We start from the raw sequence: 19138 nt of genomic DNA, 5'->3' as shown, positions 1-19138 counted from the left end.
TATAAAAAATAATGCAAATGTTGAAATTCAGTAGAAACTTATCAATTGGCTTCTGTAGCCGAGGTCTTCAAATGAGATGAATCCACTATATTTTGGGTTGGTAGGGTTTGAAAATTCTGAAAACTGTTGCTTTTAAATGATAAAAAATTAATTAATTTCATAGTTAGATCAAAGCAAAACTATATTGTTAAAGAACTGTCATGAAACAAGTTAAGAGTGAGAAATCTTATCTGTTATAATGAGGGAAGTTAAAATTATCAGAAATTATTCATATTGTTTTTCTTGGACTGGCTGTGTCATTATCTTTGAAACTAAAAGCATGTGCTTATATTCATGGATATAGCAAATCTTTTCAAGCCTAACTGAAATAATTAATTTGAATGGTATCTTTTATTCCTAGGTCTGGGGTCATTTGATTCTTTAGCCTTTTGGGTGATTTTTGTTTTTCTTGTTTTTTCTATTGTAAATTCTCTTCAGTGATTACAATTTTATTCTGGGTAGTTTAATGATACTAAATACGTCTTGATGTTTAAAAGCAAAAATAAGAAAATAGAAAGAACATTCACTGGAGCTAGATAAGGAACTTCTCCAGATTTCCGCTGTTGCAGATTTCCCGTTAAGTTCTTCATAATATGTGGATTTCCTTTACTTTTATCTTCTTTGGTTAAATTTACAATGGACTGCACTCAGTAACTTTTAATCATTGCATTTCATTTAGTCTGAAATTGGAACTATAATCTCATGCTTATTAGAACTGTACATTTCTAATTTGTGGATGATTTGATTTATGGATTGAGTGGAAGCTGAATTTCCTCTTGTCTCTGCCTAGAAAGCTAAGAAAAAATAACAAAGGCAAAATGACTGGTTCTGAAGTTCTGGGCATCTTTTACAGGTTTTTCAAGAGTACAGTTTACCATAAGTAAATCATTAATTTATCATCAGTAAATGAAATAATTATAGTAAAAGTGCACCCCCCCCATGGTTTCTATCCTAGAATTATTTAAGTAATATATAGGATCACAGATTAGACACAATCTTAGTCTGAATGAAAAAAATGACATTTGATTTTATTCATTAAGATCCTTTCAACTCCTTAATGATAGATGATGCACTGTAATTCTACAAGAGACAGGGAGTACTAATGTGTAAAGAGAACAGCAAAATCCAGAAAGAACAGATCAGAATTGTCTCTCTTGGAAGTCTCTGAAGCTTGTGTCTTACCTAGATTGTTAGAAGCAGAACCTTGAATACAAATAGTCAGCAAGGAGTAGCAGAAGCAGTGTTCTGCTACGGCTTTTTCTCTACTTTAGCTAGCTGTTGATTCACTGAAAAGTTCCTTGTTCCTTTTCCAGATCTATAGTGACAATTACAATTCATCGTATGTCTTGATTATAATCCTCTGAATTGCCAACTTGTTCTGAAAACTCATGGAAGATCTATACCTTAAAAGAAGGTTTAGTTCAATAATAATTGAGGATTTGTGTGCATTTCAGTGTTTCCTTCTATCTTAAATTCTTGGGCATTTATGTGTCTTTTTTTTTTTAAAAAAAAGCATCATCAGTAAAAAGCAACAAATTATTTATCATGCTTATTGAGGTCAAGGGTCTTCTGGCTGACCAGAAAGAAACAGTAGGCAGAAGGAACCCACTTTCATAGTAACTGCAGCTAGTAGTTTTCTGTTGCCTTCTTTGAAACAATCAAAATGCTTTTTAAAGGATTTCTAAATCAGGAACTGCCATCTAAATAAGGCATTAGTATTTCCCTACGCAATTTCAGTGCTTTTATGTTTTCTTCAGGAAACTTGCAATGATTCATTATCATTCAGATCAGAGTGGAAGGTGGATACAACAAAATAATTCTAATTCTAAAATCTTCATCATTTTACCTCTACGTCAATAGTCTGCTACCAAAGAAGAATCAATCTCTTGTAACTTTTGGTGGATTAGAGAAAATTCCTTTTTGTATTTGGGGATCGTAGTTTTTACTCTTGGTGTTTGCTAATTCCCTACATCCCCTGATTTGAAACAGGGATCCTGATTTTCAAGAAGTGTATTTCCATCAAGTAGAAAACCACTGAACTCTACCACAGCACTATATTATCCATCTGACAGCATATGACAACATTTTCTGATTAATTAGCTGGAGAACAGTCCACATGTAATGGTAAGTATGTGCTTCAGCTTTGGGATCAGATGGCCTTGTGCTATAAACAAAACCATGTATGTTGCCTGCATGGATGGCAGAAAATACCTTAACATCAGGTTGCCTGCAACTAAAATGCAAGGATAAAGATTCTGTTATTTGTTTTGAACTTTAACCGGTAGAAGAACCTGCAACAAGTTGATGGAAATTCTCCTCTCCCTCCAGTACACGTAGGGCAGACTGTGAACGCAGTTTTGGTGCAGCCTATTTTCACAGCTTTATTTGCGGCAACAACATTGACTTCACAGAAGTGTTCTGGAATTCGGAGTGAATGATCATACTTCTGTAGCATGGCATTTCACCTCACGTTGGAGGTCAGTGGATCCAAATAACGTCAGCTACTGCCATTAAACTTTCTATACTAACAGTGGGTCCACTCCGTTGCACGAGGAAGTCATTCCTGTATGTAACTGTCATGGCAAGATGCTAGTCATCCTCTTGATCATCTGAATACGTGTTCAGTAGGGGCTTTGTGTGATGACCCAAATGAAAAATGAAAGACCTGATAATCACGCAATGGTTTTGTTTGTGAGACGTTCCTCATGTAACTTTGACGGTGAACAAAGTCCACTGGGTGTGCAAGACCATTCACTCCAGGAGAGGGCACTCTGGGCTTTCAGGGAGACGCCTCTCTAATATCATAGCTCTGTACCTTGTTATATACATCCCTGAAGTTCTTTTGAAACTGTAAATCTTGAAGATTGAAGGTGGCAAAATTGTGGCCATCTTGGTAACGTCAGCTTGGCATAATCAACACTTGCATTTGAAATTGTCGCTCTGGATTATTTTATTTTTCATTTCTGCTTGATCAGTCAGAATAATGGATCTTTCTCTAACAAATATTAACTTCATTATGTCTTCTCGTACTAAGTATAATTGGGCTGTGAAATTAAAAAGACAGTTCTGCAGATATGCTTGTTCTGTTTCAGATCAGAAAATAGATCTGTACTCAGATGCATGTATGCAGCAAAAATGTCAGCAGTTGTCTGTAGGTAATATCATGGCAATAGTCCATGAAGATCTTTAAATTTTCAAAAAATTCCATGTACTGTTCATTGTAAAAGAGCATACAGTTTTTCTCTCATCTTGTTGTGGTACCTAAAGGTATTTACTGAGTTTATATCTTAGTTACAAAGTCTGTCTCCACTGTAGGACCTTAATGTAGCTCCTACTCTTTTTACATGTCTTGTTTTCTGACTATGAGTAATGTTATTTCATTCATCTAAGAAGGCCATGTTGTTCCTTAGAACAACCCAGATGTACAATTCAAGAACTCAGTCTTTAGTATGTGGACTATAATTTTTTCTCTTCTACACTGAAAAAGCAATATTTGAGTCACACCTTAGGTTTCTGAAGCATCTTCCGATCTTTCTTTAAAGTAAGTATCTGATCAACTTGTTTTGTCTCACAAGCCCAATTTTTCTGAAGCACAAAGCAGCCCTACACTTAAAGATAAGCTTGCACTTTTATCTTTCTCTTTTGAGAGAATCAAGACATTCGGCATATTACTGTGGCTGTTAGAAAATATTAGAAACTTGGTTCAGAGGTCTGGTCTAAAATTCCTGGCTATGTGGCATTCCTAGACACAGTCAAAATTTATTCTGCTGCAGAAATGTTCCTTTACATGACATTAGCAAAGCTGCTATTTGAAGTAGGTCACGTTTTTGTCAACATGACTTTCGTCTTCAAATATCTCATTTATTAAGATCTGATATTAAAAGATCAAAGTGTGATGTCTATGTAGACTCTTTAAGCCTTGTTTCTTCAATTATGAATTTTTGGAATTACTAGAAGTGAAATGCAAAATGAAAGGTATACAAAGAAAAAAGAAAATACCTTTTACCGCTAGAGGGTATTTTTAGGTGTGCTGGATGCCAGTTCATGGTACGCTTTCTGTTAACAATACCTTACTAATTACCAGAAGAACACATAGTTTTCCAGTGACAGAGAAAGGGCAAAATATTGGCATGTAATGAAATAAGCATAAGCAACAAATGCTGGTAAATAAAGCATTCCCATTTCCTGTATATGGACATCTGCACCTCCAGTGAGGGAACATCTGAAAAAAATGGGATTACAAGCCTGTACCAACGTATCATTGCTTGGGAACTCTTTTCCAGATGAAATGCCTGAGAAGGTCAAATTGAAGCCCTTTTTCCCCTGGTTTTTAATTTTCTTCATCATCTTCTTGATTACAGTACAACAAAATGTGCCAAGGCATTCTTCAAAGCAGGTTAATTTCGGCCTTTTCTTCTGCGAAGATTACCTCTTTTTTCCCTTCAGTTTATAGCCAAGTTCAACTGAGTGCAATTAGTAAGACATAGTAGAGCTATTCCAGGAACTGCTACTGGGGATCATACTCGGTACTGTCTCAAACAATTTCTTTTTTGTTCTAATTAAGTTGTCCAGCAGATGTAGCATGTAAGGTCTCCTTATGTTGCCCTTCTTTTTGCTGCTTCTAATTCCAGTCTTTGCACAGTTGGCCAAGGCAAAGATACAGTCTGTCCCACAGGAACAGACTGTAGGGTAGGGTTAATTAATATTATGAACTCCTATTTGTTAATTATTACCGTCTTTACACCTTCCAGTTTCAAAACAACCTACTTCATGAAGCTCATTGTAATTGTAACTCACTGTTACAAATATGTCAACGTGCAGGATGTAATGTACAAGGATCTGAGAGCAGAAAGCTCCAGTGAGGCGATGCTTGGAAAGCTGTAGCTGAAACTGAGTTCTGTCGTCCCATTCAAAAACAATATATCTTTTTGCAAGAAACTGATCTTCTGTACTAGTGCTTTCATGAAACATTAGATACAATAAGCCCCTAAATCCCATGCCACCTGAACTTAAAAATAATCTTGTTGGAGATATATTTTTCCAACTTAAACTTCATGATAGTTACCTAGCTCTTCAGTAATGCCTGTACAGTGTTATCTTTCAGTCTTTTCACAGGCTTAAATGAATTATCTGGACTAAAACCACTTAGAAGGTGTTAGTGTGAACCTGCTCTCCGACCATACTGTCTCACATGTCACTAACTATGTGGATATTCCAATTGCTAAATCCATAGTAAATTACCATGAAAATAAAAAAAAAAAATTGAAGCAGGCGTATTGGAGGACTAAAACTGCAGATGGGTCTCTAAGCCCTGTTGTCAGATATAGCATTGGATATGTTAATAAACCAAGAAATGACATGAACAGCTAATCTCTTTTCAAATTAAATTCTGAATCATCTGACCACATGTGGTTGAGCAATGTGCGTGCCTATCTTTTATTCAGATGGCTATTCTTCAGAGGATTTGCTCTTTCCCCCCCACATTATTTGCTTATTATGAATAAAGGCAATTAGCAATTGTTGACAATACGGGCCGGGGGGGAGGGGGGAAATCCCATGTAATATGTAAAATGCACTTACTAATTTTGAAAGCCTAAATTCTTAAGCCCTAATCTGGCAAGCAGGGAGGTAAGGAATAGAGCAATGCTATGATGATGCTGGAGATGAGAACTGCTTAGAGACTGTCCTAAAATTGGGGAAGATTTCCCTCAGGATTCTTAGGAACACTACACGTTACACTACAATCTGCTTCAGGTATTAGCTATTTCTTTGACTCTTTTTTTGCCCCTAAAGTAAACATAAAGGAATGTCTGCATGTTTGTGTACATGTCTATTTGTGCTATTAAAATCTACTACACTTCATTTAGTTGCACGTCCTCTGCTGTGGGAGATGACAGACATAACAGTGCTTCATCATATCAAAAAATGTTTTCCTGAAGGAACATCAGGTTTTAAAGAGCTTCTTTGGAGGAACAGGTTATGAGTGCAATTGTTAGAAGCAATACAATTACAATTTTGATTATATGTATCTGATGTGAATTTGTCCAGTTATAATAACTATCCTGACATGTAAGGTCAAGAGAAAAAGTATTTTCTGTAATGTTTCATTTACAATTCTTAGCCATTTCTAGAAGCACAATAACTATAGGCAATACTCCTATTTATCTGATTGTCATCTTAGTCAACTCTGTGCTTTGCTGTTTTGGGGTTTTTTTACTAAGCTGGAAGCAAAATAACTCCTTAACTTGTAGTGGAACCATTTGCAGAGACAGATCATTCTAGTCTTTACGCTATCAGCACGCCTTATATTTTTCCCTTATCTTTCCTTTGGACATTTTGTAAATAAGATTGACCAAGCTCTGGAGGGATGCTCACGAAAGCTTCATCAGTCAGAAGAATTGCCATTGCAAGATGAGGGCTAGGAGAAAAGAGCACAAGGATGTTTCAGTCTTCAGTTCCTCACTGTACTGTTTGTGGTACAATTTTCTTTCACTCTGTGGATGTATTTAAACTGTTTGTAGCATTATTTAAAGTATTCTATCTTACATTTCAATCTATTTTTCTTTTCTTGTTATCATGTCCTCTTATTCATATTTAATAGCTTTTCTGCTTCTTCTCCTTAGCAGAATGTTTGTATCTTTTAGAAGCTTTCTGCTCACCTGCTGTATTTTTGAGCCCTATGTTAGATGATTAGAACTGAAGGAAATGGCAAAAAAGTGCCTGTTTTCTTAAAGAACTTTTAGTCTTCTGAGCATAGTAAGTGAGCTCCAGTTAAAAAAAAAATTAAACAAAATCTCTCTGTATTGCATACCAACCAGTAACAAAGAATTTTTGTTTTCTTTTCTCCTAAGACCATTCTGAAACAAAAGACAGTTTTCATTCCTCTTTCTTACTTTCTGTTCATGTAACTCAACTCATCTTTTTCTATTTGCTGTTCCTTGTTAGCCAATTGCAATGCTACTAGCATTTGCTGTAATAAACCTCTCTTTTTATGTTGTGCTCTGTAGAAAAAATATGGGTGGGAAAACAAACCTTCTATAACTTTGGTGAATATCCAACAACTAGGGCAGTCAGTCTTACTCATTAGCTAATTAACTAGGTATTTTATTACCAGCTTTAGTTGAACAATGTAAAAGAAACACGTACCAGCATACGTTGCAGTTGGTAGTATTGCAGAAAATGAAAGTTTGATGCTATTTAGTGAAAGGAGAAAAGTGAATCCAGATCTCCCTTATTCTGGAATAGCCACCATTATTTTGTCTAAAATGGGGATGACACCATGAGTTTTTGGATTCTAGCCTCAAAACTAGTTTTTTAGCAGGAACTAGTCAATAAATCTGAAACACTTTCATGAATGACTGAATAGATCTTACTATAAACCAAGATGAAATATTTACATCTGTTTTTTCCTGTTAGTGAATAACTTCCATACAGTAGCTAGTTTGATAGTTTTTAATTAGATAAGAATTCAAAAAGATACTGGCAAGTTTGAAAAGATTTAAAAATAATCCTTGTTCTCAGGAGCATTTCTACGCTTTGGTAGAAATAAATAATTGCACAAATTCAGGATATAATAAATAATATAAATTGAAACTGTCAAAGGTTTCTTTGAAAATCTATAGAAACACTATATATCATACCTAATTTTGGACTTGGTCATACAAGTTCTGTATATGAGTGTTCATTTTGTATTACTAGTTGTAACGTAACTCTAACTGTAAAGTTGTATACGTTGAAAGGAGTGGGTTTTCTCCATTTTTAATTGTTACATAGTGAGAGATACTATCTTCTTAGAGGTATGCAGAGGATTCACTGAGAGTTTGGACTTATTCAGATGAAGAAGATAGGGGCAGATGGCCAAGTCTAGGGAAGATACAAAGCTGTACTCTGAAAATATGTCAGAACTGTCAGAGGCCCAAGTGAATAAATTCTCATGAGTTTAACAAGACAGAAGGACAGAAAATAAAAAGCATTAGAAAGGTTGGCCTGAGTAAGAGTATAGTTTTATCTACCCTGTATCATCTTTGACAATGACAAAATATGAATGCCTTTGGGAATTATGTAATTGCAAAAAAAAAATGCATACCAACACTACTTCAGAATGTCGTTATAGCCTTCAACTCTTTGCAGCCCAAGGTCCTCCTGGATGTTTCCCGTGTATTACATAACTTTAGCAGATTTTTGTTCTGTGGATTTATCCGTTCTTCATCAAACCCTTGTAAAACTTTTGCACCCACAAGATATTATTGCAAGGAGTTCCATACTTGGCTAAATATCCAATCCCCATGAGGGGGTTGCACGTTTTGTTTCCCATCATTTACAAATTCAGAAGGTTGAAAAGTGGGTCCATTGTTTATGTTCTAGAGCTTTCATTTGTGTGACTTGCACACAGCAGATTGTGACACCAGCTGATGCCAATTTTCTGCATTTCAGCCGCACTGTTCATAGAACTCAGCTTCTTAATTCCTGAGACATAGAATAATTTTCTTTGGGATCGTGGCTTTTTTTTTTCCTAGTTACGGATATTTTTTCTTATATCAAGAGAAGCCCTTTGTTAAATCATTTGAAAGAAAAGTCTTATTCCCACTTTTTTTGATGTTTTGTAGAGCTCATTAGTGGCTATTTACTGTTTGTACCTTTACAAGAATGAAAGTATTGAAGCCTTACTCTGTAGTGGCGTTATTTGTGTATGTTATTTCTTAGTACTCAACTCATGCTGAAGTACCATGTTAAGAAAGGACTCTGGGTTGATCTTCTACAGCTCACAAGGAATAATATTACTCATCTCCTAAGGATTTTTTTTTTTAAGAATTGATGTCTCCAGACATACCTCATAGGAATGTCAGGATTCTCGATAATCCTCTCTCTCCAGAATCCATGTTGGCAACAGTAGAGGCAACACACATCTTGTGTCATCAGATGTCGTGGTTTGACCAGGACATCAGAAAAGAATCAGATGTAGACTTCTACATAATCTTACCAAGGAGTTTGAGTCACACTTCTGATGATCAATAATTTGTAATGCTATCTACAGTCTCTTTTTTAACGTATTGGGTAGCTTGTAGCTTTGATAATAAGACCCGTGCTTCTGGTATCAGTCAGTTTTTAAGTGGCTGTAGAGAAGTATGTCCTTGCACAATAATTTGCGAAATGCTTACTTGTCAAGAAAGAATATCCATGCAAAACCTCAAACTGTATGTGAAAATCTAAGCACATCCAAAAAGTAAGTTCCTCATAGCATTTTTAGTACCACTTTGTTTAAAATCTAGTTTAGTTGAATTTAAACTTATTTGAATTCTCTAGGGCCCACTATGCTTGCTTTTTTAAATTTAAATTTAAGTTTTTCTTCAAATATAATGCTCCCCTAGCAGCTTTTAATTTATTACGCTATCAAGGTATCAGACATATATATATATATTCATGCTTGAGAGCTGTCTTGTTATGCTTAGCTTGCATGAACTATAATCAGGAGAAAGTTAGATGTAGGTTTATTCAGGTTTAATGTTCACTGGATTCCATAGAATACTAGAAACCAATACTATAATTCAATAATAATTCAATATTTCAATAGAAGTAATTCAATATTAATTGAGTTAATTTACTTTTATGTTACTAGTTTTGGTGTTTCCCATAGCAGGAGAGTGGGTTCATTGCTGGGGACTTTTGTTTCTGATAAATGGGTTTAAACTAAGAAAAAGCTACATTTACATATGCAACAGTCCTCTAAGAGGCAGTTTAATATTGTTATTACTGAGGCAAAAGGAAAAACCAGGTATCCTTCAAATGAATCCTGTATATCATACACTTGCTGGATTTTAAAGTATTGTCTTAGAATGTTTAGTGGCACCTTAAAAATCAGGGAAGAACAAATCATGTGTATTTTCTACAAAAAAAGTCAACAACAGTATAGTGCTCGCATTGAAGCCCATCTTCCCATTAATTTCAGCCAGAAGGAATACAGATTATGGACTCTGAGATTGCTCCAGGATGTGAACCAAAACACAATAAATGGGAGCTGTCAGGAGATTTCACATCCAAACTAAAATACTAACATAGATGCACCTGTAAGCCTTCAGTATAAACCAGCTCCTATTAATCACAAAAGAATCAGAAGAATGAAAAGAGTGAGAAAGGAGAGATTCTGACTATTTCAGCTATAGAAAAAGTTCCAATTGGCCCTTTTACCATGTCAGATATCAGAAAGCCTTACTATGAGATACAGGTTTTGTAAAACCAAGTTTATTGTTTTGCTTTTCTTAGATGAATTCCAGGAAAGCTGATTGTTAAACCCATAAATATTCAGTTCTTTGAATAATTTTCTGTTTATTCAAGCAACTAGAATAACCCCACCTGCTTGCTAGCTCACTTGAATCTCTCTGAAAAAGTGAGATGACACTTGTAATTGCCCCCCTCTCCCTCCTACTGTGGAAGGTATCCTATGCCATCTTCATAGGCAAGGGATAGGTGACACCAAAACAGAAATAAATCAGGTAAAACCATAAAAAAAGAAAAATACTGCTAAAAATACAGGTTCAGAGAACAGGGAAGACTGTTTTTTCCTGTATTCCCAGGCACTTTTCACAAAGGTAAAAACATACAGTATTCCTCTTGAGCAACATGAACTGCATGGACTATACTACCCCAAGCTCTTTTGTAGCCTAGGATGTAGTTCAATATTATGAGCACAGAATAATAAATATTTATCCAATTTTTTTTTTTTTTCCATATTGTAAAATGCTATGGTCTGTCCATCTTTGCTTTCCCTTTCTGAGTGACGTACTCCCCTTCAGAGCTTACCATAGTCTGATAATTCCTATAGGCACACCCCCCCCCCCCCCCCGCCCCCGATGATGTTGTTAAAAGCCAGTGGAACTGAGAGCCCGTATCTTCCTACGTGCTGTGTCTACGTGTTGTCAGGGCAAGTTCTCCTTGGACAGTATATCACGTACTCGGAAGTACTCGGAGAATTTAGGCAGGCAGCTACATTTTGGTGGTTTAACAAGCAGCTGGTCCTCACCTGATCTGTTGCATCTTCATGCTTTTACTCTAGAGCAAGTGTTGAATTTGTCTACTTCACAGCGGAACAGATACCGAGTATCCTGTTCCTTACCATCCGCGTAGGAATGCTAAGAGTATACGCGTGGCCAGTTCTATAAGAGCATTGATGCTCAAGTGACATGTTGCCCGTTATCATGTATCTATACCTCAGAAAAGACGAAGAAATGGGAATATCACTAATCTCAATTAAAGATAAGGTGAGCAGCACTGAAGTACTAAGTGTCTTGCTTAATTTTGAATAAAAATTTTGGAACAGAACTTTTTCAAGTTCCAATCAAGTGTCATAATCAGACTTATGAATATTTCAGGAAATAATCAGACATGATTATTTCAGGATTTCAGAAAATTCTTAACTGATATATTCTTTCTCTCGGAAACATTCTTCTACAGTATAGCAGCAATTGAAACGTCACCTATAGCAACAGTAGCCATGGGGAAGTATTTTTTCTCCAGCAGTGAAAGCAAACCATTCTCACAAAATGTAGTACATACAATAATATCAAAGCAAAATATCTCATGATGGTGCTTACCTGGAATCATAGTGAAGTATATGCTTTTAATCCATATTTTAGTTTTTTAGATGACTTCTCTCTGAGTTTAATAATGTCATGTATTTTGGTCTAGGCTACTCTGCCTCTTATTACTCCATGGCTGATATTGAGTTGCTTTAAATACTTAAATCAGCTACCTAAATAATCAGCACAATTACTTTAGAAAGTATCATAAAGTTGTTTCCTTTCTTCACCTTTGGAGGATTTAAATGACCACATATTATGTCTTGAACTTCTCTTTATAATTAGATACTATGTTGTGTTTTCCTTACGGGAGCTTTATTTCCTTTTATGGGAGTTATACACACTCTTCTAAGGACTTACAAACCAAGCTTGGTTATTGGATATGCACTTCCCTTCCGCTCTGTTCTTTTGCGTCACAACCAGTAAGACCACTCACGGTACTAAACACCATAGTCATGTACTGATACCGAGCTACAATAATTTCAACCAAAGGAAAACCCCACCTATCAGTCTGTGTATAATTAAGTTCTGCCTCAACACCACAGACAACAGATCTTGTATGATTAGCATCCTATCTGTAAGCAAATTAACCTTAAAGAATTAATTACTAAGTACCGTCATTGAAATAGCATTAGGAAATAAATATGCAAAGTAGTAAAAGGACATTAACTGTATTTCACACCTATTGGTCATTTTAGTCCTGAATCTGATAACCCAAGGGTAACAACACTGGTGATACAGGGAAAAAAAAGGTATTTTTATGTTTCTGAGCAAATATTTTTTCATCTAATAGAAATGTATTTCTTGGCATTCATTTATTTCCTGGAAACTTGAGAGCTAAGCTTGAAATAAATTAAAGATACAGCTTTAGGTCCAGTGGTTCTCTTAAGTAAATGTCAATGATATGATTATACTAATATCTGATGAAAAATTTCAAAGTATTTTTTTATTCTGACTTAGGAATACTGACACCTGTCGAAACTGTGTGAGAAAGAGAACAAGAAAAATGAGATAGGTCAAAAAGAGACGAGAAAGCGAAAGCAAATAGTCAGCAGCTTGGTGGTTAGGATACTTATTTACACTATAAAATCCTTCTTTCAAGTACATGGGCTGAGCAGGGATTTAAACCTCTGTTTTCCACATCACCAATGGATACCTCAAACTCCTGGTCTTGTTCGTTTATACGTTCTCTAGTTTCACCCATACATTCTTTTCTGGGGCTGAGAAATCTTATGTCAGGAAAGCATTATGGAAACCAACAACTACATCTCATGAATCTTGTGTTAGATGAATCAACGTTTTCCACCAAAAAGAGCAGAAAATTATGTGAAGAAGTCCTAAATCATCCTTTCCTGTAAAATCAAATAAAGGCAGTTACATAATCTTACAAGGCAGACAAAATAAATTGCCACTGTTTTTTAATGGATATAGCAAATTGTGCTGCGTGTTACCACCACTCGTTCATTCATAACCTGAAAAATAAAATAGCCTTTTATAAAGGAATTTTAATTACATGCTGTAGTTACATATTCTAGATTATTCTTTGAAGTCACTGCATAGACCCAAATGTGCGAATATATTTTGCAAAATAAAATATTTGGTAAGATATCTATGGTTATGACTATCTTCAGAAGATGTCATAGAATATTTGATACTGACAACATATGCAATTCAGTAAGAAATGTGTTTAGAATGCTGAGTACCAGTTAAAATTCTGTAGGGGCCTGATCCAAAGCTTATTGGTATTAGTGGAAATATTCATACTGAGTTTAGTGGATTTCAGATAGAATCAGACTCCAACACATTAAAAATTACTAGTGTGGAAGAGCTTTTTCTTTCTAAAAACACTGGAGGCAAATACATTAGTTCAAAACCAGTGGGATATCATTCTGAACTAAATCCATAATTCTAAAGTGGAACATGTGCATGATGGGTCTGAACAGTGATTTAAAACAGATTTGAATTGGACTGGCACACTTAACTGACAAGACTTGGGATTGTTCTGTGCTCTAAAAAAACATTTAAATCTGCATGCTTCCTGTTTTTCTAAGGCTAGAGATCAATTTGGGACATTTTAGCACAGTTCGTCACTTATTTCTGTTTCAGATTCTAAAAATTGCTTTGAAGTATATGCCAGAAGCAAAATTATTTCTGCCCATAGATGAAATAACTCATCCTCTGTGGCTTCCTCAGATGTGGAGTCAATCTCTGCTCAGGAAAAATATCATTTTTAAAAATAGAATAATATGAAACTCCTAATTTTAAGTTGAGCGCCTAAGGTTCAGAAAACATTATGGGGTAAGTTGTGGCACACAGTCGCAAGCTCTTCTGCCGGAGGCGCATCAGAGATGATCTGTCTCAGTTGGGCACAGTCTGCTCTGGGAAGGAGGAGAAGGAGGAGGGTCTGTTGTCCACGGCACATTATGCCAATGAAGAAGTTTACCTGAATCCTGCTGGATAGGTGTTTATTAGAAAAGCATGGGGGTGTTAGAAAAATTTGTTCCATTTCCAGTATTTTTGACCTTTTCTTAAGAGTGCAAGTTCGTGCAAAATAATTTGAGCTTGTTACCTCCTTGCCTGGTATTCTCAGATATTTAATGTAAAACGTGCCAAAAGAAAAGACGGTTGGTTCATCTCTTCCGTCCCTAGCACGAAAAGAGTTCAGGGAGAGCTGCTGTCTGCTGTTCTCGAACAGCTGCCTTGCTAGCTGGTGTAAGGTGTTATGGCAGGCTTTCACACATACGCAGAAGATCCTGAGCAGTACACAGTCTGGCCCTGCGTAGATTCAGAGCAGTCTATAAATAGAAAATGTAGAATTATGTTGTATTTGAAAGAGACATGTAGTTGAGACCATTACAGCTATAGTGACATTACTACTATCTGGTTTTCAGGACATTTTCCTAGCAATTGTTTGCATAACGCTGGATTCAGAAATATTATGACATCGTTACATCATCATCCTTATTGCTGATGCATTGAGGGTCAATTATGTCTTCCTATGCTCGTACAGATTATAAGAAGATTTCAAATAAAGTGAAGGCAGGGCATGTTATCACTAAGGGTAGGATCTCTGGATCACGCTGGAGACGGTTCTAGAGCTGTCCAGGATACCAAAAGGGTTTCACCAGTGACTAAACGGGATTTTTGAAGCCATTCATTTTGCCACCCTTCTATTCACAGCCTTCCCAGATTTAGTGCAAATCCCACAATGCCTTCCTGGCTTGAGGTTGGGAGGACACATTTTCTTCTAACGACCCACCATTGGAGCTTTTGTCTGTGTAAAACATTATTGAATTTGCTTGGTGATATAAAATGTAAAGTACAGTTGAGAATAAATATATTAAATGTGGAAATTAATCTGACATTCTTTTCTGAGAGTCCAGATTTCTGGGTGGAGTAAACTGGATGTATTGCTAAATGCTTTCGAATACCGTGTATGAGGAAGTGTAATAGGATAGAAGATGCTTATCCAAATTTTGAAAGGTGTTTGCATTGTTTAATGGCATGTGGTGTAATTTTGGGGAAATGAAAGTATATAGAATATTCTCTTATGGGATTATATTTTGGTGACTTTGAACTTCTGTCTGGACCCAGAAATGCACAGTAAATGTGAAGGCTTTTTTTGAAAAGTGTGGTTGACAATAGAAATGTACCTTTCCAATAAGGTATTTACTAAAGCTGTTTGAAGCTCAAAGCCTGAATAAGCAAAACAGATGCAAAAGTTGTCCCAATTACGGTTCAAGTGTGATTCTGCATATTTTTTTTATAATTAGATAGCATATTGGAATTATAGAATTGTGATAAAGAAAGATCTGGTGAAAACTGTGCTGCCCTGATATTTTGCAAAGAGTTACTGAAAATAAGTTAAGTGTGAAGCATTTCCCAGATGGTAAAAATTCACTCCAAGGAATTCAAATTGATACTCAAAATGTTGCTGTGTTCATGAAGCTCCTTTTGCATCTTTAAAAAGAAAATTGCAATGTATTCTAATCACTGCCAATTGTACTGTAATTTGTTAAAGGGAAGATTAAATGAACACAAAAATTGCAGGTTGAATTTTGATCTCTCCCTGTGTTAAAAACTTGTAGTACAATATCCTAATCTTTCAAGTTTTGACCTATTTTTGCTATATTATCATGAAACTGAGCTTTCTTCAGGGAAATATCAGTAAAACATCATGCCCTTATGAAACAACTGTCAGTGTTAATTTAGTTACAGAGACATTTCCTTCAGTTTAAGTAAGATTTCTTCTAATCGCTTGATGTAAATATTGGTTTCTAAAAAATATTTTTATTCAAAGGATTCATTATTTTGTTTGAAATATCCTAGTCAGTTTAGGATAACAATCTCATAACCCTTCTTCAAATTCCTTAGCATTGCAATAGTCTTAATGGTTTAAATTGTTTTGCTGTCTAAAGTACCCAATTGAGGCTTACCAATTTATTTTTTTTTTAATTTTTTTTGCATAACATTTTGTTATCTAGCATTTGGTATGTGCTTTTTGCAGAGTGAGTCAATGCAAGTAATACTTACTTGATTAAAGAACAGAAAGACACAGATTTAATGTGGTATTATCAGCATAATAATCAGAACTAATTCATATCATAAATGGCACATTGTTTGTCAAATGTGACTAACGCTGAAAAAACAAAATGAAGCACCTCCATAATTGAAATGTCTATAAACTCAATGCAGAGAAAGATTTTTCTGAGTTAAGCAAGTACTCGTTCATGCTTCTGCATAGACATGCCCTGTTTCCCCAGGATTTCCAACCCAGAACTTCAATGTTTTATGAAAAACAAACGAGCAAAAAGACTTCAGCTGTGCCTGATCTTAGTTCTCTCCTTGCTCATGCATCATTCAGAAGCTGATCACAGTTTCACCCATATAGGTCACAATAGTTTGTCTATCTAAAATGCTAAGCTAGGCAAGGGAAGTATGTGCTTTAGTTTCCATGGCAGAAGGATATGTGATGCTGCCCGTAGTCTGCTGAATAGTTTCCATTGTGTCTTCAGAGGTAGCCGCCTGTTAGTGGTAGTTAAAATGTGTTTCGTGATAGTTGGATCAAAGCAGTTGTACAAATGACTGTGCTTCTAATTAGTTTAGTTCGGTGCATTTTGCAAGGAGAATTATTGCATACCTTTCTGTGTTCAGATACTACAGCATTGTGAAAGCAAGTAATGTAAGCCTTTCAGTTTGTGATATTGAGAAATGAAGGTGCTGGTTAAAGAAGAAGATTGTTCTGGGTTTGTTTTGTTGAAGCTGACAGTAAAATACTGGAGGAAAACTTGGAAAATGGAGAGATGAATTCAATTCATTTTATAAAGCAGCCAAAGATGAGGTTCTCACAGCAACCATATTTTAAAATGAATAAAAAAAATACAGAAGTATTAATTTTCATTTCTATTAAAAGCTGAAATATGGAGCTAGACTTCTTGAGCATTTATATCAAATAAAGAGGGCAAGAAAGGCGTATATCCAACAGTAGAGGAATATGTCTGACTGTAAGCTAACCTGTGACACACCAGTAAACTAAGAATTGTTTTATCTTTAAAGAGACATAAGCTCCTGTCTACATTAAGCATAAAATACGAAATGCAGGCATAGTAGGTGACACATTTATTTTCAGATTTCTTATTAGTGGAAATCATATATAAAAAAATCAAGTATATATTTTTAGCATGTAGCTGAGAAACTGGGTTAAATGCCGATTCTTAGAAACTTACATTTAAACTAAGCTATGTAAAGAAGAGCTGTTAGGAGCTCCAGTACCTACTTTATTGTTTGCCTCACTGCTATGATTTAGATTATTCTTCTGTGTTTGATGTTTTGAAAATTACTTATTCTAGGACATAGTTGCTGGGAATTAATCACTGTTTTCCTAACATCCTTACCGCTGATCTTCTGGTCTTTAGATGGAGCCCCTCCCTTTCTAAAACACAAGGAGTGACCGTGCATCTGCTGTTTTTCTAATTCAGTTGAATATGCTAAATACTGAGCTCTTAGCTGTGGACCCGTGTCAACTCTTCAATTGCTTGTATTGTCCTTCTAGCTTACCACACGTGGACTACATCTCCTTCTGTGTCAAATGATATTCATTTGTTCAGATGAAATTCAGAGTAGCTAGGAATACAGCTTTAAGATGCAGCTATAGAATTAGAGCTAGCTTTATTGCAAATACGACTTTTAAAATACTATGGGGGAAGTAATATGAATGCTACAATTAATATTCTTTTTTTCCATTACTAATGCATATTTAAATACTGCAAGTATAGATTACTGCAATTTTTTTTGGTGAGACATCACCACAAACACATCAGCAACATGAAAGGTGGTACCACAACTCTTCTGTGACTACCCTGATTTACTAGTGTTTAGATTGCAGTGATTTTATAAAGCCTATGCTTTGCTGTTCAGGACATCAGCTGGGTAATTCAGCTCAAGAAGAGCTTCTCCATTATGTCATACTGACATAAAACTTCCTGTGAAATTAATAAGAGAGTGGCTTCCATAAATCTTGCATATGTTATCACAGAAATTAATCCAAAATATTTTAATTCTTGCTTATTATGAAGATGTTGCTAAATATCAATGAGTATTTTTGTCTGAACAGTGAATTTAAAATTCAGCTTCCTTAATGATTCGATGCATTTTGGAAAGAATGTAAGTTGTTGATATCCGTTCTTTTCCAAATTTGTTGGCGTAAAATGTGCATCAAAACCAGACAGTGTTTTCTGATCTTATGTAAAAATGTACTACTGCATAAACTGGGTACTGATTCTGAATTAAGTGGATTCCCATTCAGTGGGATTACTTTTTCCATGTTCTGTTTCATCGCAGTGGAGCTGGGTTGCCTAAGCAACCAGTAAAATACCAGGACTGGGATGTGGCTGATGCTTTCTTCCTCTCCCCCAGCCCGAAGGCAGTCCGTGCTGTGCAGAGCTCCCAGTCTCGAGTGCCCGTGTAAGGGAAGCATTGCCCATCGCGCCTTACAAACCGTAAAGTGAATAAAATCCCCTGGACTAGACAAAACCTGTGCTGTTTCATGTTGAGGGGTCTCCTAGGAACTACGGAGCTGGAGCTGTTGCACTGGGTGAGGTCAGAGGACCAAGGGTGCACAGCTGAGGACGTGAAGCTTCGTTAGCTCCGTTCTCGTCAGGGAGAAAAACGAGAAGTGGTGTGACTTGGTGGGAGACACAAGCAGAATACGCATAAGGTAGAGGTGTGCAGACAATCACAAACTCTTGTTAGAGCTTCATGTTCTCTGCATACAGATCAAGTCTTGCCCCGAAGATGTGTAGCTCCGTGAAGCGGTGTTCCTGGGCAGGATATCTTGGGGAGTCTCGGTGGTGGTTTCCACATTTTGGCTATTGTTCGATAAAGAAGCGCTTAACTGCTCCTCCTCTTGGATTAAACAGAAAGTGGATGGTGGGCCCAATACTTCAACAAAATGTATCAGTCTGATTTATTTTGCTGCAGATTCAACATATCTAATTGTTTGAAGTAAGTCTCCTACCTCTGTTTAA

General features: G+C 36.0%; 1 protein-coding gene across 2 annotated transcripts in view; it reads left to right on the top strand.

The window, feature by feature from the left end:
- The window catches only part of ANKS1B (ankyrin repeat and sterile alpha motif domain containing 1B), a 427589-nt gene that overhangs the window by 164206 nt on the left and 244245 nt on the right, over positions 1–19138 (top strand). The window lies entirely within an intron of this gene.

Source organism: Accipiter gentilis, chromosome 34, assembly GCF_929443795.1.
Source record: "Accipiter gentilis chromosome 34, bAccGen1.1, whole genome shotgun sequence".
Classification (NCBI taxonomy): domain Eukaryota; kingdom Metazoa; phylum Chordata; class Aves; order Accipitriformes; family Accipitridae; genus Astur; species Astur gentilis.
This window is presented reverse-complemented; position numbering and strand designations above follow the sequence as displayed.